Here is a 27,202-nt window from a genome sequence, read left to right as displayed (position 1 = left end):
GTGGCTCACTGGGTTAAAGCCTCTGCTTTTGGCCTCAGGTCATGATCTCAGGGTCCTGGGATCGACTCCTGCAACGGGCTCTCTGCTCAGCAGGGAGTCTGCTTCCCCGCTCTCTCTCTGCCTGCCTCTGCCTACTTGTGAACTCTCTCTCTGTCAAATAAAAAAATAAAACCTTTAAAACAAAACAAAACAAAAAAACTTAAATGTGCATGTGTTCTAATAATACAATATTGGGGTATAATCATTGATTTTCAAATATAGTTTAGAAAAGAAAAGGCTTTTTGAAGCAGAGAGTAAAGCTGGAATTTATCATCAAGTGGAGGCTCAATTCACCTGCAAATGTACGCCTTTGATCAAGGCCTCCTCAGAACAGTTACAAGTATCACATTTTTTAATCCACATTACCCAGGCAGGAAAGAAATGGACATTTTGTGATACCAAATGTTGAACTACTCTAATTTGGCGCTGACCTCATTTTTTATCCCGAACGAGAAGAATAAGGAAAACATACAAAATAGTCAAATGTTTTCCCAACTGCAGAAGTGAACACTTCCCCCTGTAATTGCAAAGAACTTAAAAGGCAGCCTTCCTTCTCTCTCTCTCTTCTTTTACTATCAGTACCAAACCAAGAGCTTGAATATTAATAGAACTATTATATAGGCTGTTTTCTACCTTAATGCAGGTTTTTCAAGTTTCTTCTGCAGTTTGCTCTATCTAAACACAGAGGATCCTCTAAGGTTTTCCTGTGGCACTGGCTCAGAGCATGCATGCAGGTTCATGAACTTTTTGTCAATTCCCAATTTCCTCTTCCTTAGGGGGAATGTAAGTCATCCCTGTGTCTAAACAGTGATAGGATTTGGAAGGATATTGTAGTTTTAGCCACTTTTGTCAAACTCACTCTAATCAAGTGTTGTTATGGAGAACAGCGAGCAGGAGTGTGGCCAGGAGAGCAAATCTACCACCAACCCAAGCGGACTTCACAACCTAGAAATAATCAGGAGATGTGGCACCCAGGCATGGTCCGCTGGAGTGCAGCTATGCTAGTAGACAAGGACAGTGCCCCCTCCGACCATATCTACGCTTATGCGGTGGCATTCCCCCGTTGATTAATTTCAAAATAGGAAGGCACCTGCTTCCATCAAATCTCCATCCATTCCTTTTAATTCTGAGCAGTACACGCTCTTTACCCCACTGCGTTCTGTTCCTGGCACTCTACAGAGGAGGGGGAGCAGACGAGAGACCTCTAACAGCGATCTGTTTGCAGGGGACTTGCACAGCTAAGGTGTCTAAATATTTATTATTATTATTATTTTTTGCACTGTTATGCCATCACTCAAGGATCAATTAACCGGCCTCTGTGGCAAACTGCTGTTCAATGACCGGTGCAAACAGATGCCGCTGACCAACACAGCCCATTGTTTGTCGTGTCTCTCAGGTTCCCTAAAACCTCACCAACGGCACCTGTTAAAGCTGCTTGTGCTAAGCTCTTCTGCATTTGTGTGCTGGATTTGGACTTCCTGGATCCCTGACTGAATACAAAGTGATTAGAAAGCCCGGTGTTTGGCAACAAGCAGGCTGGGGAGGAACCGTGTGTGGGTCGGGTCGAAAGGAGCACAATGTGTTCTGCACAGCGCCTTGCCCCGTCCCCGGGCTGTGCAGAGCAAAATGGTCTCCGTGGTCCTCAGCTGTTTAACAGCAGCTGGTTAATGTAATTCCAGATGATCTGCTTGAATGAAGTTGTCATTTTTGGAGTGATCTTCCATTTAGTAAAACACATAACGGAGCAACGTTCATTTTAATGTTATGTTAGTGTCTCGGAAAAGTTTCCACTGCCTTTTCCGCTGTGCTTTCCACATTGACAACAGAGAAGCAGCATCTCTGAGGAATATACATTGGGCCAAGGACAGCACGGGATCAGTGTTTTTCCGTCCAAGTTGAATGCTGATGCGTAAAAAGAGGTTTGCCAAAACAAAAAACAAAAACAACCAAAAAAGAGGGATCACGATGAAGTTACCAGAACTTTCCCATTATGAACCCGGTCTTCATCATTACTAAATTTACATCACAGCTTCTGCTCTATGTGAAGAAACTCAAAGAGCTAGGCCAGAAAAAAAAAAAACCAACGTATTTAATACATTTCATGTTTCAAACATTCGGACAGTAGTGCTCCAATAATGCAAAGGTGACCACAGATCAATCAGTTTCTTCCTCTCTCCCTTCCTTGCTCTCTCCTTCCTTTTCCGACTGATGACCATCAATTACAGTTTGGAGAGAGGTCTGTGTACAAGACAAAATCGCCTGGTCTGTTCAGGCAGTTCTGCAGTTCTCTTGCTAACAACAGAGGGCACTGATGCTTCTAATCTGGGAGACCTATCGCCGCAGAGAGAACAAAATAGCTCCTCTACTCGGGGCTTGCCTTCCCGCGCGCCTACCTCTCAGGACCACATTCCACTTGCTGGAGACATTCTCTCTCTCCAAAGAAAGCCGCCTTTATTCTTTGTCTATTAGTCTATATTCTACTTCTAGTTTTCAAAGCACTGCTTTAAAAAGCTGTTATTCTGTAATAGCCTGTGATCTTTTTTTAATATCTCTTGGCTTTTCTGATTATGAATAGCCGTTCTCAAAGCATTTCTTCTTACCTTATTGCTCTTCTTCCTAACCCCATTTAAATGCAATTCATTCAGAGATTATGCTACCGCTAGCACCTTGGCTTAAAAAAATGAAAACTCCATAGGCTGTGACCCCTTCCTATGTGTGCCAGCAGCTTACTGTCCAGTGAGATAGTGACGACCCAATGTCAGAAATTGACAAGCTGATAGGAACCTGGCCACCACCTGCGGAAGAACATACTGTAGGTATAATTCTTTACTGTAGAAGCTATTTACCTTCTTTTTTTTAGGCTCAAAGCCATGACAGTTTAAACTGTTTCGACTGAAGCAAATGAGATGCACCATCCATTTCCCTGATGTGCTTTCAGTAAAGAAGCAAAGCATTCACATACCTTAAATACCTTAGGAGAGTGCTCTACGTTTAACCATTTTCTCGCCATAAACGCTAGCATTGCTTAATCAGGCAGGACTCATCATTTTGCACTGAATGGTTCCTAGGAACATAAAATTCCATTTAGCGCCACTACCCGCCCTCATCACCCACCCCTGTAACATGCTTACCCATCGTTCTTGTTGCTATTCAAAGAAACAGATTTCTTTCTCACCCTGGAGTTGGGAATTTTGGCATGCCAGATTGAAAATGTACCCAACACCAAGTAGAGAGGATGGGTTATTCTTAGTCTTCTTACACGCTCAAGAGAAAATGGGGCAGTGTACGCCTCTAAATCAAGCAAAGTTCTCTGGAAACTGTGACTTCAGCTATCGCCAGATCCTCAAGGCCTTTGTCATATCATAAAAAGATCTGGGGTCGCGGACGGCGGGAATTGTAGCTTCAGTGCAAGAGTCGAAGGGGCAAGACCTTCGAGACAGTGAGGAAGGGTTCCAGAATTATCACCATATTCGTTGTGTGTCTGATTTTTTTTTTTTTTAAGTTTTGGTTACGGAGATCAGAGAAATTCCTCCACTATCTTTTTGATGTCTATGATTTATAGGGCAAAAGGCAGCTACTGACATTTGGTAAGAGTCTTTTGCCTCATCCCAGCTGTGCAAACCCCTTTCATTGTCTGTCCTGTTCCTTCCATCCACCCTTCACCCTCCCCCCACGCCCCGCCCCCAGGCCTGGGTATCGGGGCTCCGGAGACACACGGGCCATAAAGACCCAAGTGCAGCTCCAATGGTCGCTGCCCCTTCCTTCAGAAAGTTAAGGGGAGAGGTCTCCCTGACGAACCTATCCCTATCTCCTTTCCTCAAGGATTATGAAATAAAAATAAGAATTCTCCCTGATAATCTTCTGCTTTAGACTGTTTATCATATTAGGTGGAAGAATATTAGGTTGGTGTTCTTTTTTTTTTTTTTTCCTTCCTTTTTGGAAGAAGCTGTTTCCATGCTGTGGCAGAGTTCTCCAGCAGCCAATAGCGCCTCTGATTAGAAGGCTACTTCATAAATTACAAACCACCAGAGTGAGAGTCATTACATAGAATGGGCTCTGCCATCTGGTCATCCATTCTCTACATGATAAAGGCCATCATCTTTGTTCTGTGGCTTGGTGACTTCAAGGAGCCCTCAGTCACAGCAAAAGAAAAGAGAGATATTTTCATTCCAAATTCACTTGATCTTTTAACCCTAAACTATCCAGGCCCTTGGAAAGGTGACTGTTCCCATTTAACAGATGAGGAGACTGAGAAACAAGAGGTCAGTGTTTTATTTACAAGGAGCTTTTAAAAACTAAGTGGAAAAAAGAAAGAAAGAAAAAAAGCCAGATTTGCTCCCTGTTTCAGAAGCAAGAGAGCAAAACATCTCCTTTTTTCTGCCTTCTCTCTGTATAAGAAATTTCACACACACTTCATTTCCATTTTCTGAAAAGTTCTATCAAGGGAAGTTGCAGGTGCCTGTGACAGGCGGGAATAGATTTCTTATTGAACAGGTAGGCACTTTGCAACAATCCATCCCAGCTGCCTCTAGAGAAAAAAAAAAAAATAAAAGTTTTTGTGAAGTTGATAAAATGCCAGACAGGAACTAATTCTTTACTTTTATGTATGTTTCTTTCCTGAAGCAAACAGGAGAAACACACCTCTCTTTACCCCTGGCAATCACTGCCAGAGGTCCTCCTGTCCTCGGAAAGAGCGGCTGAGCTGTAACACTACGAACAACCAAACCAAGGAACAGGTGAGCCCGGCACGCGTTCAGCAGGATGGGAATTCCTAACGGCCTCAGTCTCCCACACTTCTTCCTTTACAGACACCTTCCCTATATTGTAGTATTGTAGAAGAACAGCCCAGTGTTGGACAGCGAGAATTCTAGAACCCATGTCTAGGTCCATTGAGGCCTCTTATTAGCCGTCCAGCCTGGGGCAAGTAATTTTTTTTTTATTTCATTTATTTATTTGACAGACAGAGATCACAAATTGGCAGAGAGGCAGGCAGAGTGGGGGAAGCTGGCTCCCCGCTGAGCAGAGAGCCCGACACGGGGCTCGAACCCAGGACCCTGAGATCACGACCAGAGCCGAAGACAGAGAGGCTCAACCCACTGAGCCACCCAGGCGTCCCTGGGGCAAGTTATCTAACGCTGCTGGGCTTCCATTTCTTGCCTGATAAGCTGGGTTTTCAGCGGTGGTACTTCACTGTATATGGGGGAGAACTAAAGAGTAAAATGATTATGGTGCTTAAAGATTTATTAGTTTATTTCATTAGTTTATTAGTTTTTTTATTAGTTGCCACACGCTTGAGCTGGGGGTGCGGGGGTGATGTGCGGTAGGGAGACATGAAGGGAGAATCCCAAGCCGACCCTGCGCCAAGCCCGGAGCCCACCGGGCGGCTTTATCTAGGGACCATGAGATCATAATCTCGGCAGAAGCCAAGAGTCAGACCCGCGACAGACGGAGCCACCCAGGTGCCCCTGTTGTGCTGCTCAGAAGAAAATTGTTCAATGAGAATCCTCTGCTGTCTTCTCAATTGTAGTTTCATGAAAAGACAGAAAATTCAAGAAAGGCAAGATTAGGAACTAGAGGTAAACTTGTACCAAGACGATGTCTCACTTCTATCAGAGGACAGACTACAGCTGATACCGCCGTCTTCATAACTTACAGCCCTTACCAGTTGGCATGGGCAGCTGAAACCAAAGCCAAAGAATGCGTGTGCACACATGCACGCACACACACACACACACGCATGCACACACACACACATGCATGAACACACGTCCTCACACACACAGCGGTATCCTCAGAAGCTCCTGTGCATAAATAAACACGTTTCTTGTGTTAAGAGTTTAAAACCACACACTAGTGCTTATGGATACGCTCACTCCTTTGCAAAGATATGCCAACTCAGTTGGATGCTTTCGATGACTACTCAGAGACTTTTGCTTGGTGTGTGATACCGGACTTGTCCATGATTAAAGAAGGTTGGTATTTATGAGGCATGGCAGAAGAAAACCACCAAAGAATATTTTTTAAAGTCCACAGTAACTACTACTACCACCCTCCTTCAAAAAAAAAAAAAAAGTCTAAGAAAATATCATTAAAGGAGTTCAATAAACTAATACTACTACTTCTTACGGGTCTCCTTTTATCTTGAAGTCTACATTCCATTCAAAAAACTCACAGAAAAAGAGAACAAAAATCTTAGAGGTACATCTGGGCTTTCTGCATATTTTCTAATAGGCGTGCAAATACATTATAGTGTATATACCCTTACATTCATACACTGTAGTTCTTTAACGAAGCCCATAGGTACAGTCTGAATAAACTTAAGGCATAAAGGGGACGTGGGGGGCTCGGCTCGTTAAGCTTCTGACTTGATCACAGCTCAGGTCCCCATAGGGTTGTGAGATCGAGTGATGTCGTGCCAGCCCTAGGCACTGAACCTGCTTAAGCTTTTCTCTCTCTCTCTCTCTCAACTACCCCTCCTCCCAACTTTCTCTCAAAAAGAAAAAAATAATAATAATAATTAAGCCTACATAATTTCCTAACTGAAAAACAAAGCCTATTTGGGGATATTAAATATGTAGTGTGACTTCATATCTGTGTGTAAGAAACCCCCGTTTCAAATATCCGAGGCAGGGGTGGGGGCGGTATGAAGGAAAACCAGGTATGCGCACATGGTCTACACATTCTGAACTGGAACAGAACCCGTCCCCAGGACCATGCACGCCACACGGAGCGGGCCGTCCTGGGTGCGTGCTGCTCAGTCACAGCTCCGCGGGCGGCGTCAGCTCTGCGGGCGTGAGGTCATCCTACCTGGGTACTGTACATCCTCCCTGCTGCACTTGCTCACAGGGCTTGAGTCAGAACCCCTGCTGATTTTACTGCCACCTTTTTCTTCCCAAACCCTAAGAGCTTTCTAAAGTAACTTAATGGGAAGCAGCTAGACATTTTCAAAGAGAAGGAAAAAAAAAATTCCTTCCTTACAAATACTCTGAAACACAAGACCAAGAATGTATGTGACCTCGACAAAGTCTATTCATTTCTCCAAGGGGTCCAGGCCCTAGGGAATCCCGTCTTTTCTCCAGACCACATACATGCACACACACACACACACACACACACACACACACACAGAGGCGGTCCTATGTCAGGATTCGCTTTTTCAAAAGGACAGAAATATCTCACACGTCTACTCCGGAGTCTTGTGTCTGACAGTACTTCCTAGATCATTGAAATGGTGTTCTCCCTTCTCTATCCCCTTACAAAAGGGACTGCTGACTCTCTTTGGTTAACATCCTTTAGGGGGCATCTTTCCTCCTTCTCTCTTAGTTTACCAACTCCTGTAAAAAATAAAATCTTTTAAACTCTAGGCAGGAAGAACGAATTTGGCCTAACCTATATCCCTGTGCTCACCCAGAGGCAGTCACTCAGCATCTAGGCTCTATCTCGGTATTTGTTTCAACCCCTAAATCAGAATCGTATCCCTTAGTATTTAAGTAGAGCCAGAACACTGGAAAGAACTCGCGTGAGGCCTTTTCTTTCTTTCTTTTTTCTTTTTTCTTTTTTTGGCACGTTTTCATCATGTTGGGTAAAAGATTTGGTGGGAAGCTTTGAAAGTAGTGGCCCACATGAACTTTCTCAGTGATTTGTGGATTTCACTCTCATACGCTCCTTTCCTATTTCAACTCCATTATAATGGATAATTGAGAACTGACGACACAGATGGGAAGGCATCCATCCATTCATTCAACGAATATTTCAAGACGGTGACAGGGACATCAAATTTGCTAACATGTAACAAGGCCTCCTTAAAAGAGGCAGATGATGACAGAATGTGGAAGAAGGATAGTGTATCTTTTTTTGTTGATATATTTCAGGTATTCCATGCACACATTTGCAAAGAACAATAAAGAGAAGGGGCTACGCAAAGGATAGTTAATGGGTTCCGAAGCAGTCCATATCTTTATGGGTTCCGAAGCAGTCCATATCTTTAACCCTTCCACTGCTTTCTGAATGAAACAAGATATTCTTCACAACATTAGACTTTACTTTCTTGAAAGCAATAAACTGGTAAATGGTTGACGTTCTATAACTTCTTAAATCGTGTTTTTATATTAAATTTTAGCACAGTAGCTAATGACACGACTTGTCTTCAAAGCAGAAATCAGTTTGGGAATTTCAGGTCATGGTTTGTCTTTGTTCCGTGCAGACTAGAAGCCTGGATCTCAGAGCCCCTGTAACTCAGCTACCGTTATGAAAAGGGAGCATTTGGTTAAATAAATACTGAATGAATTGTCAAAGTAACTGCATCATTCGTCTTTTATACAGAATTTCTTATCCTGAATTATTAATTTTACATATATATATATACATTTATCATATAGAACAGCATGTTATATTGTTGTTGGGGGAAACGAAGTTCACCGTTAGCATAGTTACTTGTATTTACCTCACAGGGTCCTCACAGAGGAGGAAAGAATGACCTTGAACTTGGGGGCTGCAGTCCACTCCCCCCACCCAGTCTCCCAGAGCAGTGGATTCTCAGGGGGCCCTATCAGAGCACACGCTCATGAGATGCTTATGAAACGGAATCTTCTCTCTTTAGTGTAAGTGATCAATGGCCTGAGACACGGAGAAGCAGTATGCAATTTTATGCCAAGGATTTACTTCGCAACACATAATGTTAAAAAGTCTTTCAACTTCTTACATGCCAGCCTCTATTTGCCTCTGCCAACATCACCTTAAACGTGTATAACAAATTTCTGGTTAAACAAGGAACACTTCCCCCTGGGTGACAGAACCCTGTGAACTGCCGTCCAGAGACGCTGCCCGACCCCCCCCTGTCTACGGAGGGTTACAGGGAGTCTAAGGAGATGAACTTGTACCAGAAACCGGAAGTGGTTAGGATAAGGTGCAGTCCCAACTCTGATACACCCAGCTAAATCTGGCTTCTTGCTGCCAGGTCTTAAGGAACCCTGTGTACTTTAATTTTCTCACCTGAAAAATGGAGATAGCATGTGCTCTAACTTACAGGCTTGGGTGGGAACAGATGCAGTAAAATGGAGATCTGTGGCAGTCAACAAAATCCATTCCCCCCACAAACCCCACTGAAATCAAGCTACAAACAAAACAAAACAAAACAAAAAAAAAAACAAAAAAACCAAACCCAAACCTATATGTAAGAAGGTCTTCCCCCTTTTTTCCTCTATGTTGTATAAAGGGATAGCAGAATGCATGTCGGATAGCAGAATGGGCACCATGGCAGACAGGTCCAAAGAGCCTGGAAAGAGGCCATTGCCTGGCCCTGGAATCAAAAAGAGAATGATCTAGAGCAGAGGAACTGAGGAGATGAGTTGACCCAGCAAAGCAGTTCCGGTCATTTCTCTGCACATTGCCACAACTTGGACACAACAGCACCTTCAACAAGAGGAATCTGGACTTATTGGAATCAAGAAAATCAGGTTCCTCCTCCCTGACAGACAGGGCTCTCAGAATGGGTCCTGATAAAGGCTCCCCCCACCCTAGGAATTGAAAGGCAGCTCCTTTTAGGGGTTTAGAAGAGGACAAGGCAAGACAAGTTTCCAAAGCTAAGGAATCCGCAAATATCTAAAACAGCCAGTATTTCTGTCAGATAATTAAAGAGAAAAGTAATGCCAACAGAAATAGCATAAAGTGAGAAAAAGGAGCCTCGTTCTACTCAATCATCACCTTAAACATGTATAACAAATTTCTATACCCAAAAAAATTGTTGCCAGCATTCACTTTGAAAGTATCTGCCAGGTGCAGGAGGAAGGGATGTATTAAGTAGAGATTGAAAAAGGTTATCCTGAGCTCATATCCGGTAACCAGCAGGTTTGTAGGGTACTACCCCCACCTCCCTGAGAGCGAAGGGAAGGAGGCAGGTGTCCCAGAGCCCTCCCCCTCCTCATGAAGCCACTGTCACTGCCGCCTGAACTGCCATCTAAAGGTTGTCATTGCAACTTTGTGCAATGCTTTGCTCCAAACAATTCGCTAATTCAAACTGTAAATCTTTATTATAAAGATTTCCTTCTTCTAAGCAGTAATTCTCTCTGCTCTGGTGGGGAGAGGAATGATTTGTTTTTTCGTTGCTGGTTATTTATAAGATATCTACTCTAGATTAGTCCTGCTTGAGTGACATCCTAAATGGCTCCGTTCCCCAGCAGTACTCTACTTCTGATGGGGGACTGACAACCTCTACTTAGAATGTCTTTCATGGGACACAATGAAGTGTAAAACTGCTGGGAAAAAGCCTATGTTTCAAAACAAACCATCTCTATAATAAGCACTTAAAACACTTTTCATTAATATATTTCTCTGTGTATAAAACAAAAGCTTAATGCTGCAACATGGCCTTTGACAATTTTTTTTTTTTAAAATAAACACTATTTCAATTTTGAGCTGGACCAAAATAATGAAAACACAAGTGAGGCTTTTTTTTGAGATGTTCCCCACACCCGTTCTCTTAATGCTGCTGCAATTCTGTTGTTTTCCTCCCAAACAATGAAAGTTGAATAAAAAAAAAAATCCAAAGGCGGACGCCTGAATTAGTAAGCTCAGAATCTAACAACCTTTCTGTTGCAGGTATTAGCAAATACCTTTGGTCTAGAGAGAGACAGCCCTGTCAAATCCTTATCAGAATTTGCAATTAAGACTTTAGAGCTACAGATAACTGTATACAGTCTGGACACAGATCTGCTCTCTTAATTTTAAATGGCTGGACCTAAATCGAATCGGGCTTCAAATACATTGAAAAGTAAATGTCTAATGTTTAACTGAACTAATAGATACCACTCTTTTTAATACAGCTAATGCTTAGTGCCGGTGGTCAGGGGCTGTAGAGGTAGGAGAAATGAACAAATGAAGGAAGGGAGGGAGAGAAGGAAGGAAGGAAAGAAGGGAAAGACATAGGGAGGTAGGGAGGTAGGGAGGAGGAAGGGAGGGAGGGAGGGAGGGAGGAGGGAGAGAGGGAGGTAGGGAGGAGGGAGGTAGGGAGGAGGGAGGGAAGGAGGTAGGGAGGTAGGGAGGAGGGAGGAAGGGAGGGAGGGAGGAAGGGAGGGAGGGAGGTAGGGAGGTAGGGAGGGAAGGAGGGAGAAAGAGGAGAAAGAAAAGAAGGGGCAAAATCCTCCTTGGAAAACTTGTCATGAAATTATGATTACTCAATTCCTTAATATAAATATAAAAGCAAGCAAAGTCACATTGATTCTTCGCTGACTTACCCCCTCCCTCAACCTAAATGTGCTCTGAATTAGATTCCCATTCACTTCCGTTAATTGTCAGCTCCCATAGAATATCCTAAGAGCCTCGAAATGAAGCACTTATGAGTTTTCCTTTTCAATCTCTTGTGGGCTTCTCTCAGTTTATCGCAAATGAACAATCATGTTGGAAGGGGCTCCGTCTGTTTAATGTCATTAGCGATTGTTTCATAAAACAAACAGCCGTTCCACCATTCGGCTGCAGTTAATCTTAAATCTAAATGTGGCGGCACTCGGGGAGCGCCTCCAACGGGGTTTGTTCTCACCAACGCAGGTCTCTTAATCTACTGCAAGTCAAGGCGCTTATCTCTCTGCTCAGTGCAGGGATTTCTTTGTCCAAACATGAGACCAAACCCAGTTAACATTGTACGTCCAGAATTTTTTTTTTTTTTTTTACCCCCTGGGTAATTTTTTTAAAAGCAAAAGTCTACAGTATATTTTTTAAAAAGCAAAGTCTACAGTATATTTATTTATTGACTGTACTATTTTACAAATATTTTCCCAATACTGACACAGTGCAATTCTTTTTCAGGCTGGCGCCTAAGAGCCAGCCTAATCAGTGAGTTTGGGGATCCTGATAAAGGCTCAGCTGAGAACAAAAACACATTTACAGACCTGAAAATGATGGGTCCTGGGAGAGTCAAAGACCTCAAGGGGTTATATACTCCTGGAAGGGTCTGGGCTCTGCATACATTAGGCTTATTATTATTATTATTATTTTAAATAACAATAATATTAATCAGTACGTATTTTGTCACAGGCATAGTCCCAAGAGCCACTGGATGTTAATATTTTGCATTGTCTGGGTCAATAGCCCCTAAGAAAGTATCATTATCCCCGTTTTCAGTTAAACACTGAGGCTTCCAGAGGTGACGAAATCTGCCCAAGTTCAGACTGCTAGTACCAGGCAGACCCGTCATTTAAAAGAAGGTCTGGGGTCAGGGCGCCTGGGTGGCTCAGTCGGTGAAGCATCTGCTTTCGGCTCAGGACATGATCCCAGGATCCTGGGATGGAGCCCCACATTGGGTTCCCTGTTCCATAGGGGAGTCTGTTTCTCCCTCTGCCGTCCCTGCCTCTGCTCGTTCTCTCTCTCTCTCTCTCAAATAAATAAATAAAATCTTTTTTTTTTAAAGATTTTATTTATTTATTTGACAGACAGAGATAACAAGTAGGCAGAGAGGCAGGCAGAGAGAGAGAGAGAGAGGAGGAAGCAGGCTCCCTGCTGAGCAGAGAGCCCGATGCGGGACTCGATCCCAGGACCCTGAGATCATGACCTGAGCCGAAGGCAGTGGCTTAACCCACTGAGCCACCCAGGCGCGCCAATAAATAAAATCTTTTTAATGAAAGAGACCCTTTAGGGGAGCCTGGGTGGCTCAGTGGGTTAAAGTCTCTGCCTTTGGCTCAGGTCATGATCTCAGGGTTCTGGGATCAAGCCCCATATCGGGCTCTCTGCTTGGCAGGGAGCCTGCTTCCCTCTCTCTCTCTGCCTGCCTCTCTGCCTACTTGTGATCTGTCAAATTAATTAATTAATTATTTAAAAAAAAAAGAAAAAGAAAAAAAAAAAGAGACCCTTTAAAAAAACAAGGTCTAGGGGCACCTGGGTGGTACAGTCAGTTAAGTGTCAGATGCTTGGTTTCAGCTCAGGTTGCGATCTCGGGGTCCTGGGATCAAGGCCCGGGTCAGGCTCTGAGCTCAGCATGGAGTTTGCTTGTCCCTCTCTCTCTGCCCCTCCCCCAAATCTCTTTCTCTCATTTTCTCTCATAAATAAATAAAATCTTTAAAAAATAAAATAAAATAAAATAAAAGGCCTAACTGGCTTTAAGCATATGTTCCTAACCATAAGGTCCTATTAAGCTGGTCATCACATCAATATGAAAATTCAGATCTATAATGGTCATATACTTTGGAGTTCCTGGGAGGGTCCATATTTACAGATTTTTGTGCTTCTGCCAGAAAATGCATCCCAAAACTTTAGTGGAAAATATTAACCGTGATTCTAGGCTAGAGCTTCCAGAAGCTGAAGGCTGCCTGTTGCTTCAGCTCCATATTGTGAAGGTCATTTCCGAGTTAAAACGAGTAACGACCCAATTTCCTCACCAGAGCTTAACGGAGGGGCTCTGGCCCAGGTGACTCAGTGTCCATAGGTGGAAACCTTCAAGTACCACTTACAGCTCTGTGACCTCCCCCACCCCGTATCTCCTCCACACACCACCTGGCCACCCACCCACCCACTCACTAGGACTTTAAACCCTGCCTACTCTTTTGTTGACTTTTTGCTTGATTATAAAAATCAGGTTGTTGGGTTTAAATTGTTGCCAGTTCCATAATAAAATGAAAAAAATACTGAAAGGCAGAACTCAAAGTATTAAGCTCATTTCATAGTATTGCACAGTCATTCAATCAGCCAGTCAGCCAGAAAATATCTATAGTATTTATTCAGTACCATTTGTCTTCCAAATACTAGGCTAGGTACCAGGTACGCTCATAGAATATTCGTTTCCCAGTACACCTAATACACTAATATGACAATTTTCTCTTGTTCTAATAATTTGTGAAAGAGAATCTGAAGGTCGTACCTAATTCCTATCTCTCTTCTAGAGCCTTTTGGAATGACTTTTGGCTCCTCTGAAGGAAAAAACACTTTTGCCTCCGAGCATTAATACATATGGCTCCCTCACCTAATTTTATCATCCCTCTTCTCACTCAGCTAATTCCTGCTCAACTTTCAGAACTTAGATCCCATGTCCCTCCTTCAGGGGTATGTCCCTACTCACTTCAGCGTTTTCACATGGCCATTGCACTGATAGTAGTACTGATACCCCGCCAGCCTGTGAACATCATGAGAGATGTGGGCTGGTCTAGCTTGTTCCGTGTTGCCTCCCCAATAGGAGAGATAATACCTGGTACAGACATGAGACTCAGTGTGTGTTGTTTGCATGGAAGATGAACGAATGGATGGTTGGGAGGAAGGGCGTCTGTCTCAAGTTATTTTATTCTCTTAACGGTCAAAACAGCTCAAATCCCTTTAAAATGGAAACAGGAGAATATATATATACATACATACACACACACGTGCATGCACATATATACATATATATGACATATACATATACATATACATATATATCCTATCAGATACATGTCATGTGAAGAACGGCAGTTTACTGACAGCCATGGTCTGGGATTTTGTTGCTTTAAAATTTGAATTAAGAATAAAGAAAAAACATTCTAGATGGAGTCTAACACTTGCCAGAGAGGGTAAGGGTAGACTTCCACAGAGGGAGAGAGAGGTCAGAAGACACAGAATCTCTATATTTTTCCCATTTTGCAAATGGGACCAAGGAAACTGATATTATATCAAGATGTTTCAATTCAACCTAATAAGTGGTCACCGAGCCTCAGCTGATAGGACAGGCTCACTGGTAAGCTTTACGAGGTGGTCAAGGACGATTAAAACACTAATTCTAAGAATACATGAGCAGAGGAGCTGAGGGCTAGGCAAAGACAGTAAAGGCACTTGGATCTTCCTTTGAAGGGCTCAGTTGCTCAGTCTCCTTTGTTCACACAGACTTGTTCTAGCAGCTCCATCCCAAGTATGCCCTTCCAAGTCCACCTCACCTCCTGTTGGGAAGAGACTTTCAGGTCCAGGAGAAGGAGGGGGAAAAAAAAAAAGATCTAGAAAGTGTGTTCCACCGCTGTATGCACTCTTTTCTAACAATACCCGACATTTCCTTTTGCAAACCCTAGATCTTTCAGCATCAGCTGGGAGTAAAATGATTAATTTATGCAATTAATTAAAAGAGTATGCTGATCTTCAGAATCAAACAAAATTTTAAAGTGGCAAACTTCATTAATGGCAACTAGGAAAAAAATTAAAATCTTACTTGTCTTAGTTCCTGACTTAGAGTAAATGTTTGTTGAGTGAATAAATGACCCATGATCTCAAATTCACTGCAAATATTTATCCCAGCAAATCTTTAAAGCAAAGGCCACAAATAACCAGATGGGCTGACTTGGATTCACAGTGTCCTCCCTGCCCCTGCTCCCTGCCTGTGCCTTCTATCAAAACCAAACCAAAACAAAACAAAACACTTAAACAAGAATAGCAGTACCAAGAAAATACTTTGAAAAGAAGCAAAATGAATTTTTACCTGTATTTTCAATTGCTTAGTGCCGTGGGACCACAATTTGCAATACCATAACATTAGTTAAGTAAATGGAAAAAAGTATGGAGCTCATTTACAAATCCTTTCTTCCTTTGATCTGGTATGCAAACTGGTTACTGCCTTCAGGTCGACAACTTGGAGCTGTCCAGCTCTTGAAGGCAATGCTTAGTTTTCAGGGCATCAGTTTTGAGGTTTACAGCCCAAGGGTAAACCAGCTGTCTGACTCTCAAGTGCTGTGATAATGGCTGTGAACAATAACAATAATAATACTGTCACTCTGCCAAAGGTTTTAGACCCAGTGTTTCATTAATTCTTATCAATAACACGCTAAGATGGGTATTTTGTTATTCAATGCCCATTTTTCCCACAGATAAGGAAAATGAAGCACAGAGAAGTATGTAATTGCCCAGGGCCATGAGCTAGTAAGAAGGAATACACAATAGAGACTAATCAGGCCAGGGAGCACTGTTTCTACGACAATCTTCGTCCTACAAACTTGACATTAATTCTTGAGCTCAAGATGCTTTCCCAAAGGTAGATACTCAGTGACAATATATAGTATAGAAGGACCTTAAACCAAGGATCCATGAACTAGCAGTTGAGTGGAATTCCCAAGATTGTAAATTTTTTGAAAGCATATGCAGTAGGCATTTAATAAGTGCTTTTGGATTAAACTCACAAGCTACTGTACCTAAAAGCACTAGTTCTTACAGAAATTATTTTCCTGGTCTGTTCTCATTATTTATAGGCTAGAGAAAGCAATTAAAATGGGTTAGCAGAGGCAATAAAGGGGGGGCAAGTATACTGGCGACCATTTACACTGGGACACAGCATTTAGGTGACCAAATCAGTTGAGTTCATTTTTTTCACATCTTCATTTTGGTTTCCTTCCTAAATGAAATGAGAATACTTTCATATGATAACCTCATGAAAAATTTGCCAGTGTGAATATTTTTAGGCCATAACACATTCTTTATTGGTCATGAAGCCTCTTGGAGAAATACTACAATTTTCAATAAATCACTTTTAATAAAAACCCCAGAATCTTTATTTTTTGAGAAAAATTCTCTTGCTCTCTCAGTTGCAGAGATTATGCTAATTTTGAAGACATTCTTTTTACAAATCACATTTTAGTTCACACTGTTGACCAGGAAGGCGGAGTAGAATGTAAGGAGGAGAAAGGAAGAGTGAGATCAAGAAATAAGAGAGGAACCTGAAGGGGCACCTCATGGCTCAGTTGGTCAAGCATCCGACTCTTGGTTTTGGCTTGGGTCATGATCTCAGGGTTGTGAGATTGAACCCTGGGCTGAGCCCTGAGCTCAGCAGGAGTCTACTTGAGGATTCTCTCTCCCTTGTCTCTCTCACTACTTGTGCACACACTCTCTCCTGCTCTTTCTCAAATAAAAAAATAAATAAATCTTTTTTTTTTTTTTTTTTAAAGAGAGTAACGTGAAAATAAATCATCAAAAGAGAAAACTGGTAATAAAATTAATGTACACTTAGCATTTTTGACTAATTAACATCAATTACTCTTTCCCCTGGTAGTCTGAGGCTACTATGTTCAAGTCTCATTCTCATTCTAATTATTCTTATTATTACTATTGAAGAGACCCCTCTTCCCTTCCCCCTACTTGGACAATCCTCCCTTATCTCAGCACAGCCCTGGAGCTAGGAGGGGCAACGGCATGTTGCGGGGGAGATAGGTACGCTTGCCGTGCGCGGCTTGTAACGCGCAGATAGTCACGTGGGCAAGGGGGGGTCGCCTAAGTATGTGGACCTAGTCACGTAGGCAGGATGTTTCTCTGCTAAGTAATAAGGTCCACTCCCCCTCCTCACTCCCCCTCCCCACCTTTCTCTTCGCGCGCCGGGGTCCTTCAAAGCCAATCTACAAACACCGAGTATGCCTTACATTCAAACCAGCCAATAAGAACCTTGTAACTATGTTTCTGCTTCTGTACGTATGCTTTCGCTTCCCCAAACCCCATAAAAAGGCCCTGAACAAAGGGCTGGCGCGCGAGTCTTCCTAAGACTTGATCGCCCGCAGGTACCTGTGTCAACTCAATAAACCTCGTGCTGTTTGCATCTGATCAGTGGACTCGGCTTGGTTTTTGGGTCCGGGGGTCTCCTCCTGAGAAGGGGTCCATTCCGGGGTGCTTGGAGCCCCGGGGGATCTTTCACTATTATTATTGGTTTCTGGAGTTCACTGACATACAACACCCAGTGCTCATCACAAGTGTCCTCCCCAATCCCCATCACCCATCTAGAACATCCCCCACCCACCTCCCTCCATCAACCCTGTTTGTTCTCTATCATTAAAATGATTCTATTTTTTCATTTGCAATTGTGCTTATATTTGTTCCAATATTAAGTTGTTACAGCTTCCATCATGCACAGGTAGTAATACATGATGAGAAGAGCAAAGGTTCTGGACCCCAGGAAATGCAGAGGCGGACTGACCTCAGACAAGGACCAGTTTTGAGTATACTATTCAAAGTGACTTTGGTTTTGCCATTTATAAAACAAGAATGATAATGTCTTTCATAGGTGGGTGATTATTAACTGCAATAAAGGTAAAAACTAACACATAGGAGGCATTCCCTGTGCTACAGTCTTGTAGAGAAGACAAATCTGGAAAAAATGGAATAAAACTCAGAACAGAGTGAAATAAATACGAGGACAGTTAAAAGCAGTGTCTTACAAGCCATGGTACTTCTTAGCTATCAGAATCCCCCTGAGGCTCTCGTTAATCATGTGAATTTCTGGGTTCCAAGTCAGACCTACAGAGCAGAGTCTCCAGGGTTCAGATTTAAGAATCTGCAAATTTGCATTTTCAACAAACTCACTAATTGATTCATATGTTCACTAAAGTTTGAGAATCTTGACCAGGAAGAATGAGAAAACATATCAGTAAGAGACCCAAAGGAAACAGATGGCACACTTAGCCTGGGACGATTCTGGGAGGGTTTCCTTGGAGAGGGACTAATTGTGAGGGGACTAATTATAGTACAAAGAGGAACCACAGAAGCTAACGCGAGAACTGTTACCACCCCAAAGCCCAAAGGACGGATGCAGAATCTGGAAGCATGGGGAGTCCTGTGGAAGAGCCTTTCTTTCGAGAAGCAGTGACCTCTGGTTGAGGAATATGGCCAGGGGGCAACTGGGTGGCTCAGTGGGTTAAAGCCTCTGCCTTCGGCTCAGGTCATGATCTCAGGGTCCTGGGATCGAGCCCCGCATCGGGTTCTCTGCTCAAGCGGGGAGCCTGCTTCCTCCTCTTTCTCTCTGCCTGCCTCTCTGCCTACTTGTGATCTCTACCTGTCAAATAAATAAATAAATCTTAAAAAAAAAAAAAAAAAAGGCATACGGCCAGGACAAGCCTGGAGAGGTAGGGTGGTCATTTGGAGACTAATACTCTGTTCTCACTTTTCTTCTCTCCAATCACCCACTGAGCCTCTGCCTTAGCGGATACCAACTGCGAGGCAGAGAACCTAGGTGTCCCGTTGAAGTGGTTTACAGAGGTCACCTGAGTCGAAGCCTGTGGGAAAGGTAGGAGACCGACCTGGAGGGTCAGGTGGAAGAGAACTTGTCTGCAAAAGATGAAAAGAGCTGGTGGAAGGGATGAGACCCCCCATGCACTAGTTCTTCAGATTGCGAATAACTAAAATGCTAACACCCACACTAACAGTAACAGTAGCTCTACTGAGCTTTGACTTTGTGTTACTGTTCTAAAGACTTGATCGGATGACATTGTTTCATCCTTACTCCCATTTTTAAGACGGGCCCCACAGTCATCCTCACCATGGATGAGGAACCAAAGGCGCAGAAAGGCTAGCCTTCCTGCCTTCCTGCTGAAGGTTATACAGCCAGTTAGCGCGAAGCCCACCAACTGCCCTCCCGCTCTGCTGTCTCAGAAGGTGCTCTTGGAGGGAAAATGGGCTACAGGCTGAGGAAAGAACAAAGGAACAGGAGAGAGGGAAATGTCCGTGTGTGAGGACATGAAGAGGGTAAGGCGGCCTGACACAAAGGGATCAGGAAGGAGCGGAGGGAACCTTGCACATCACACGCAGGATGGAGTTGGTTTTTCCCGCTGGCAGTGGGGAGCTCTGCGGCTTCACGGAGCTTTTCAACATGCTGTTCCGACAACCTGGACACCGAGCTAATCCCTGGGCTTTAGCTGAACTCCACAGGCCGGGGTGGAAGCTAGCTTTCCTGCTCCTCACAAATGGAGTGGTCCAGATCCCTGCTTCTTTTTCACCTTTCGTGTCTTGCTGCTGATAGAAAAGCTTCTATCAGTGGTAGGAGAAACACAAACTCAAAATATCTCAAGGCAGTGGAGGTAAAAATAGGATGGAACAGTAAGGCAAAGCCATCTTCGTAGCCAATCTTGTCAAGCGAACGTCGGGTTTTGCTCTCTTCATTCAGGCCTACTTGTCCTCACGGCGGAGCGCTCACATGGGGAACGTGGCAGAAGCAGCCGGTCCCCACTACTCCGTTAGTCCTGTGTCCCCTGCTCTTCCTCCCTCTCCTTCTTTTCTCCATCAACGCTCAGCCCACCGCAAGGGTGCGGACACCACGTCACCCACTGGCCGGTGGCGCCGACAGGTGCTCTCGTCCAGGACGCTGGGGAGGTCCCGTTGTGCAGAGATGGATGTGAGGACGGAGCAACACAGGAGCTGGGCTGAGGAAAATGAGACAATCCACCAGCCCAACTTTCCCTTCTGGATTCTTACTGAGGCTCGCGCTCGTCCCAACCTTCCCTTGCATCCTCTCCTCCCCGGTTCTAACATGAGGATTACTCAGGCTGAAGAAAGAAATTAGAACCTGCTATTTCAGGTACTGGAACTTTCCCAACACTGTACGACTTGCTTTGGGACAGGAGCACATTCCATGCGGCTCAGTGTTAAAACATCTGGTCACTTTCAAAGTCTTCGCCTGACTCAGGAAGAAAACTAGTCACCGGTAGGGTGGTCATGAGTTCTTCATTAGATGTCAAGAAGCCATTCAGGATTCATGTCCGAAGTTACGCCATAGACACGGATCTACTGTCGGCATTTATTATATAAAGAGTGTGAAAGTCTCCTTGGCAGCCCCTACCTTATCCACCCCGATCTCAACAACCCTGCTCTCTCGGGTCAGGCATGACTCAGACCGAAAGCCTCTGGCTGTAGATCCAGGGTTCTCCTGCCATTATTCAGTTAGTGCAAAAGCTGTGTATATGATTGTGGTCATCACCCAATCTCTTTTGTGATCTCAACCAATTTCTCCTCCCCTACAAATAAAGCTGCATGAAGTTCATATCATGTATAATCACTGAATTTAAGAATGAGAAAAGGATCTTCACATCCTATAATCCAACTCCTTGTTCTAACAGACAACCAAAACACAGCAGAGGGAAAGACACTTGTCCAAGGTCGTAAGAAGTAGTCAACCTGACTCAAATTGTTGTTTGAATCCTCTCATCATGCTGACTCAGCAAACCCTCTGATTTAACACGGATTTCCTTCCTTTCCCTGTTCCTTATATTTTTAAAGTCACACTGGCTTCTAAAAAAAGAAAAGAAAAAACTCACAAAGGAATGGGTACTGGCCAAAATTTCAAAGACGCTATTTCTGAAAAATAAGGGCAAAAGGAAAGAGGAGGGAAATTTTTTTAGCCTAATGCCTAAAATGCCAGCAAGATAGGTTAGTCATAATCTAATCACCTACAGTGTTTATCATGGGTTATAGTAACAATGAGTTTAAAGCTATTTGAGTAACAAGATACTGGGTTTTTGTCAGCTATAGCTCCATGATGTCTGTAATTTTCAATATATCTCATGGTGGAAAAATAGAAGCAATCATTAAGCCTTTGATTGCTGCTAGTACAGTTTACTTAAATAGATACATAACGTATACAACACAAAGCAGATAGCTGAGTAACTCGAGGCCAGTCACATGCCCAGGCCTGGGTGAAGGTCTAAATGCACATGAGAGTCCTTTGCAGGTTTTTCTTCTTCGTAGAAATTTTCTCATTATGATGGTTTATATTTATTCTGGCCTTCAAAAATTAGGGATGCACTTTGATCCTGGGACAAGATAGGCAAGAAAGATGTAGTCTATTAAAAAAAAAAAAACGATTAAGATCCCAGTTGAGGGACACCTGGGTGGCTCAGTGGGTTAAGAGTATGTCTTCGGCTCAGGCCACAATCCCAGGGTCCTGGGATCGAGTCCCACGTCAGGCTCCCTTCTCAGCAGGGAGTCTGCTTCTACCTTTCCCTCTGCCTGCTGCTTCCCCTGCTTGTTTTCTCTTGCTCTCTCTCTCTCTCATTTTCTGGCAAATAAATAAATAAAATCTTTGAAATAAATAAAATTTAAAAAATATAATAAAATGCCAGTTGACTTCGTTCACAAAACAACATTTCCATGAGAGGATTGTCAACCATTAAAAAACCACACTTGACATTACGGACCATAATAAAATCTTAAAAGTCAAAGTAAAAAGTCGACAGAGCCTTTGCACCTAACAAATTGCCAGCATGCTTTATTATTGAAGGTGGGCATGAAACGCCCACCACATAAGGTATATTTTCTTTCTCTCTCACAAAAACCCTGTTAGAAAGGTATTATAAGCCCCCTTTCCAGATGAGGAAATTAAAGCTCAAAAGTTCAGATGCTAAGATCAGGTCAAGGCCACGCAACTAATAATTACAGAATCTAGCTCAAATTCAGGTCTGCCTTGCTCCAAAGACCAAGCTATACCCTTGAACCATGCTGCCCTGTTACAGTCTATAAAATACCAATATATCACTGAGGAAGGGTAGGTTCATTACAATCTCCCAGTAATTTCATATAATATACTAACACTAGCTTTCTTCAAAGACTTGTTTACAGAAAGGAGGAATCCATCTTATTTACCGACTGCTAATAATTATCCTATGAGATAAATATTATGTAAGTAACTTCGACACACAGGGAAGCTCAGTCTTGGTAAAGCTACTATCTTGTCTAGGATCACACTGTAGAAAGCACAGAAGCCAAGATTTAAATCCCGCCATGTCTGGTGTAGAGCCTCTCTCATAACTACTGTATTTTAAGCCTCAAAAGCTAGCATCAATGCAGAACCACCTAGGGGTGCCTGGCTGGCTCAGTCAGTGTTTCATGTGACTCTTGATCTAGGGATTATGAGTTCAAGCCCCACGTTGGGCATGGAGCCTACTTAAAAAAATAAAAAATAAAAAATAATAGAACCACCTTATTTTAAGCCACATTTTTATCATGAAATATTTCAACAAATGCCCAATATGTGTTGGTGACATGAGCAGCAGGAAGTAGATGCTTTGGGAAATAAAGACTAAAGAACTGATTAGAGCATTGCCTCCTGGTCTCAGAGAGCTTGGAGTTCAGCAGGGGAACTGAAGAAAGTGGTAAAACCAGTAGGGCAGACAGTGTTTGATTAGTATCCCAAAATAGGAATGAACAGAGTACAGTTCCATTTCAGAGGAAAGACCACTTCAAACACAGTGATCCAGGACTGTTTCCCAAGGGTGTCCTATTAAAGTGGTCCTTGAATAATGGATTTTGACAAGATATTTCAGGTAGGTTGAACGGCATAAGTCACCATGGGTAAGAGGGAAGGAGTGATTAGGCTAAGATAGCTTCAGTATGTTGTATGTGCAGGAAAATACAATGAGATGGCCCTGGAAAGATTACTGATGGTGATCAAAAGTCTCAACTTTCAGGCTAAAAATTATGGGCATCATTGCTGGATGAGGGGAGCTACTGAAGTCATTACGGTATGGGAGAGGAACGATCTTGGGTATACATAAAGCAGCCATGTGTATGTTGGCCTAGAGTGTTTAAGTATTGGTCAAAAAATCAGTAATGGGGCTATTGGAATACACAAGTATTAATGCTAATTACAGTTCTAGGTAGGTATGGGGACTAGTAGCAGAGATGGAAAGAATGACAAAATCAGGAAGTAAGGCCAAGGATAAATTGGCAGGAACTTTAAGTGACTAGCAGTGCAGGGATAGATTTAGATACGTTTAATATGAACTGCTGAAAGGGCACTCACATTTAAGTTTCTGGTAAACATTTAAAAATATGGCAATTGAGTAAAGATATGAAATGGATTGGAAATTATGATTTTGGTTTTCTCCGGCATAGAGATGATGGGTACATAAAATCATTGAGACAGAGAACAGAGAAATAACAGAGAGGAATGTAAACTAGAGATGAACCCACTTTTAGGAAGCAGGAAAAAAGAGAGCTACCACCCAAGGAAGACTCAGAAGTACATTATGATAGGGCAAAAAAAGCAAAAGGAACCCGGACAAGAAAGTGAGATTATTAGTGATCTACGTTACTGCAGACATTGAGAGAAAGAGAGAGAAGATAAGACTGGGCATGTTCAGGGTAGACGGGCATAGACTGGATGAGGAACAGCAAGCGAGTAACACAAGGTCAAGGTCACCCAATGTGGCCATAGGAAACAGTAGTGAGTCTTTCCGTAGACTGGGTAGCCAGAGGTCCCAAGTGTACTTTGAAGAAATGTGGTCAGAAAGAGGATAAAGCAGAACTGGCTCATGAACACAGTTGGGTCGAGATGGGTTTAATTTTTATTATCCACACAGGAGACCTGAGCACGTAAGAGAGAGCAGTCTGAAAGTTAGTTCCATTATCCTGGATTCTTTGGCATTGGTTAGCCTTCATTCCTATTTTACTCTATCAGCATTGGCATCTTTTCACCAATACATGTTTCATGCATGTGCCAAGGTCCTTTAGTATTAGAGACAGGTCAGCTATTGCGTTTTTCTCCCCACAATCTTCTCAAATCATAGCACAAGACTAATGTTTTCCTTTCATTGAACACATTTTTGCATCTATGTATTTCTCAGGCACTTATAATTAAAAAAAACAACAACGAAGGAGCAAATAATGATCATTACAATAAATAATAATAGGTAAAATGTTAAGCATTAAGTAGGCAATACTTTATAGGAGTCATCTCTTAATTTCTAAAACCCACAGTTTGAGCAATAAATACTTGTTTGATTTTAGAATTCTATTTTGTACATAATTATTGAACAATTCTCGTGCTTTCATAAAAAGCTGGTAATAGATCTGCTGTCCAGGCCCTGCTGCAAAGACCCACTCATCTACTCATCTACCCATTCATTCACCCACCTGTCTTCTCATTTATTCCTTCCTTCTTCCCTTCATTTACCTAAGATGCCTATGCTATGCCAGGCACTGGATAAGAGAAAGCATCAGTTTTGATCTGTTATCCCACTTTGCTACAAATAATTCTAAAGATATATTTGTCAGACAAACCAAACACTGTATTTCCGTTAATGGCATGTTTAAAAGTCCAGATAAATAAAAGAAGAAAGTAATACTTCTTTCCTATTAATTTTACTCATCTAATAAAGACGCTCAATGGTTCTTTAACATAAATACACATATGCTTATAGCAGTATGAAAAAATTCAATTGGAAAATTTAAATTAGGCACATTTCTAATTTAATGCCTTATTATCTTTGCCATAGCATGTGCATACAGTTATCTAATAAGTAAAATATGTAGAACAAGGAAGAAGAGCCCTGCCCTAAGGGAATTTATAATATATTCTAATGTATTCTAATGGTGTGTGAAATATACATCTAAAGTCAGAATTTGTCAAAATTTTGTAACTGGGAGATGCTGATAACTATGTTCAAGTATGCATCTAAAATATTCCTGCCATAGGAAAAAAAACAGGTCTTTATTCATTGATGCTCATATACCGTATTTAAAAGCTTCCTTATGTACTGCTAGAAAAATAATTAATAGGCCTCTACCTAGAATATTTTGAGAAAATAATGTGAGGCAGCCCTGTTGAGTTTACTTACTGTATTGTGCGTGTATGTGTGTGTGTGTGTGTGGTTTTTTTTTTTTTGTCTTCTTCCTGAGATATCATTAGATATGCAGGTGGTAAATTTACTTCAAGTATTTATTTTTAAAGCTATATATTTTCTTTTTGGGGGACACTGAGATCATGAGATAAATTTAAGTTTCATTCACCAAACTGTGTGACAAAAATGACACTGCTCTAGCCGTCAAGGGGTCTGAGTTCTGGTCTTGGCTCTATCTGAGTTTAGGTGAACACTCAGGTGAACTCTCTCAGCCTCTGAGATCATCCTTCATGAAAGGGAGATGATATCAGCATTAACCAATGGTGGCGTTCCATAACTCAAGTGCCTTTGGGCCCAGGCAGGTACCAGGCAGGTTTGAGCAATGGGATATGTAATAGTGGGATCTGCAGTGAACTGGAGAAAGGAGGTCCTATCTCAATGCATTCAAATTCTACTAATGCTATTCAAACCAAGAGGTCAAGAACCAACCAAAGCATATCTTCGGCCCATGGGTAGGACGGCCAGTTAGAAAATCTGTGCAGGATGAGAGCAAAGGTAATTTCTAGTTCTAAAAAGGTAGGCCTATGATGTTGAGTTTCCCAAAGAATTCTGCCCTTTTCAAATGCTGGCTCCTTTCCCCCTGATATCCCACGGGAACTCAGTAGCTTGGGCAGAAGCTGCACATAACTAGTTCCAGAAGATTCTTCAACTCCACAGAACTAAAAAACTCCAGATTTATATAGTCCTACCTTTATCCAGTAGCTAGAACACAATGTGAGAAAAACAGTAATTGTCACACCAAGATAGGAACTGAAGTACTTAAGCTTTCCTTCTCCAACGTAATTTTTTAAATTGTCAAAACATATTCTTTGTCATTCTTCAACACTAAAAGACAAAATTTTTACCTTGAAAGGTAGGTGTTATTTGCCAGTGACCTCAGAGAAAGTTAGTTTTATAAAACAGAATGACATACTGAGTTATTTTTCGCTTACCAACATCTTCTGGCTTTGGAGCTAGATTCCCAAATAGCTTAGTCGAGCTGACCCAGTGTCAGATTACCCAAAGAGAGGCTAAGAAATGTGCTTGGGCAGCAGCAAAGCAGGGACACTAATACACTTTTTTTTTTTTTTTTTTTCCAAAGTAGCTGTTATTTGATGTTTCCAAAAAAGAGAGAGAGAGAGAGAAAACAAAACAAAACAAAACAACAACAAATCCTGATGTACTCCTTGGTGAAAAAAATCAGAACTTCGTTGATTTCTTAATTACTTTGTAGTTTGATATTGCTTTTATTTTGAAGACTTTCAGGTAGGAGACGAGGAGGTGCGCATCCCTTCTAATGCTCAAAATGGTTTCTACAGGTCTTAACCTGGTCATGACCTGACCATTTTGATGGAGAGAGAAGTCAAACAAGCAAACAAGGATCTAAAAACAAAACAAAACAAAACAAACAAATAAAAAAAACCCATCAAGGAAAGTGGAATTCTTAAGTCAAGAAAATTTGGACTTAAATTACATATGTTTTCTGTAACATTCATGGTAAAAGAGGGAACTTCTTTTTCCCAAGAGATAGAAATTAGAAAGTTGGATAGTTTACTACACAGATAAAAGATTCACCATGAAATTCCATGCAGATATAGCTTGTTTTGTGTTTAAAACGTGGACTGGAGGGGCACCTGGGTGGCTCAGTGGGTTAAAGCCTCTGCCTTCGGCTCAGGTCATGATCCCAGGGTCCTGGGATCAAGCCCCACATCCGGCTCTCTGCTCAGCAGGGAGCCCACTTCCCCCTCTTTCTCTGCCTGCTTCTCTGCCTGCTTGTGATCTGTCAAATAAATAAATAAAATCTTAAAGAAAAAAAAAACTTT

General features: G+C 42.3%; 1 protein-coding gene across 8 annotated transcripts in view; it reads right to left on the bottom strand.

Annotated features, from left to right (window-relative positions):
• The window catches only part of ESRRG (estrogen related receptor gamma), a 622,952-nt gene that overhangs the window by 251,777 nt on the left and 343,973 nt on the right, over positions 1 to 27,202 (bottom strand). Inside the window, exon 1 of one of the 8 annotated variants that reach the window (XM_044266842.1) lies at positions 3,171 to 3,181. The exons of 6 other annotated variants lie outside the window; for them this stretch is intronic. The gene's annotated coding sequence lies outside the window, so the exon portion shown is untranslated. Of the gene's footprint in view, positions 1 to 3,001; positions 3,060 to 3,170; positions 3,182 to 27,202 lie in introns of those variants that run through there. One more of the 8 variants, XM_044266841.1, reaches the window with a different exon arrangement.

This window comes from Neovison vison, chromosome 10, assembly GCF_020171115.1.
Source record: "Neovison vison isolate M4711 chromosome 10, ASM_NN_V1, whole genome shotgun sequence".
Classification (NCBI taxonomy): Eukaryota; Metazoa; Chordata; class Mammalia; order Carnivora; family Mustelidae; genus Neogale; species Neogale vison.
This window is presented reverse-complemented; position numbering and strand designations above follow the sequence as displayed.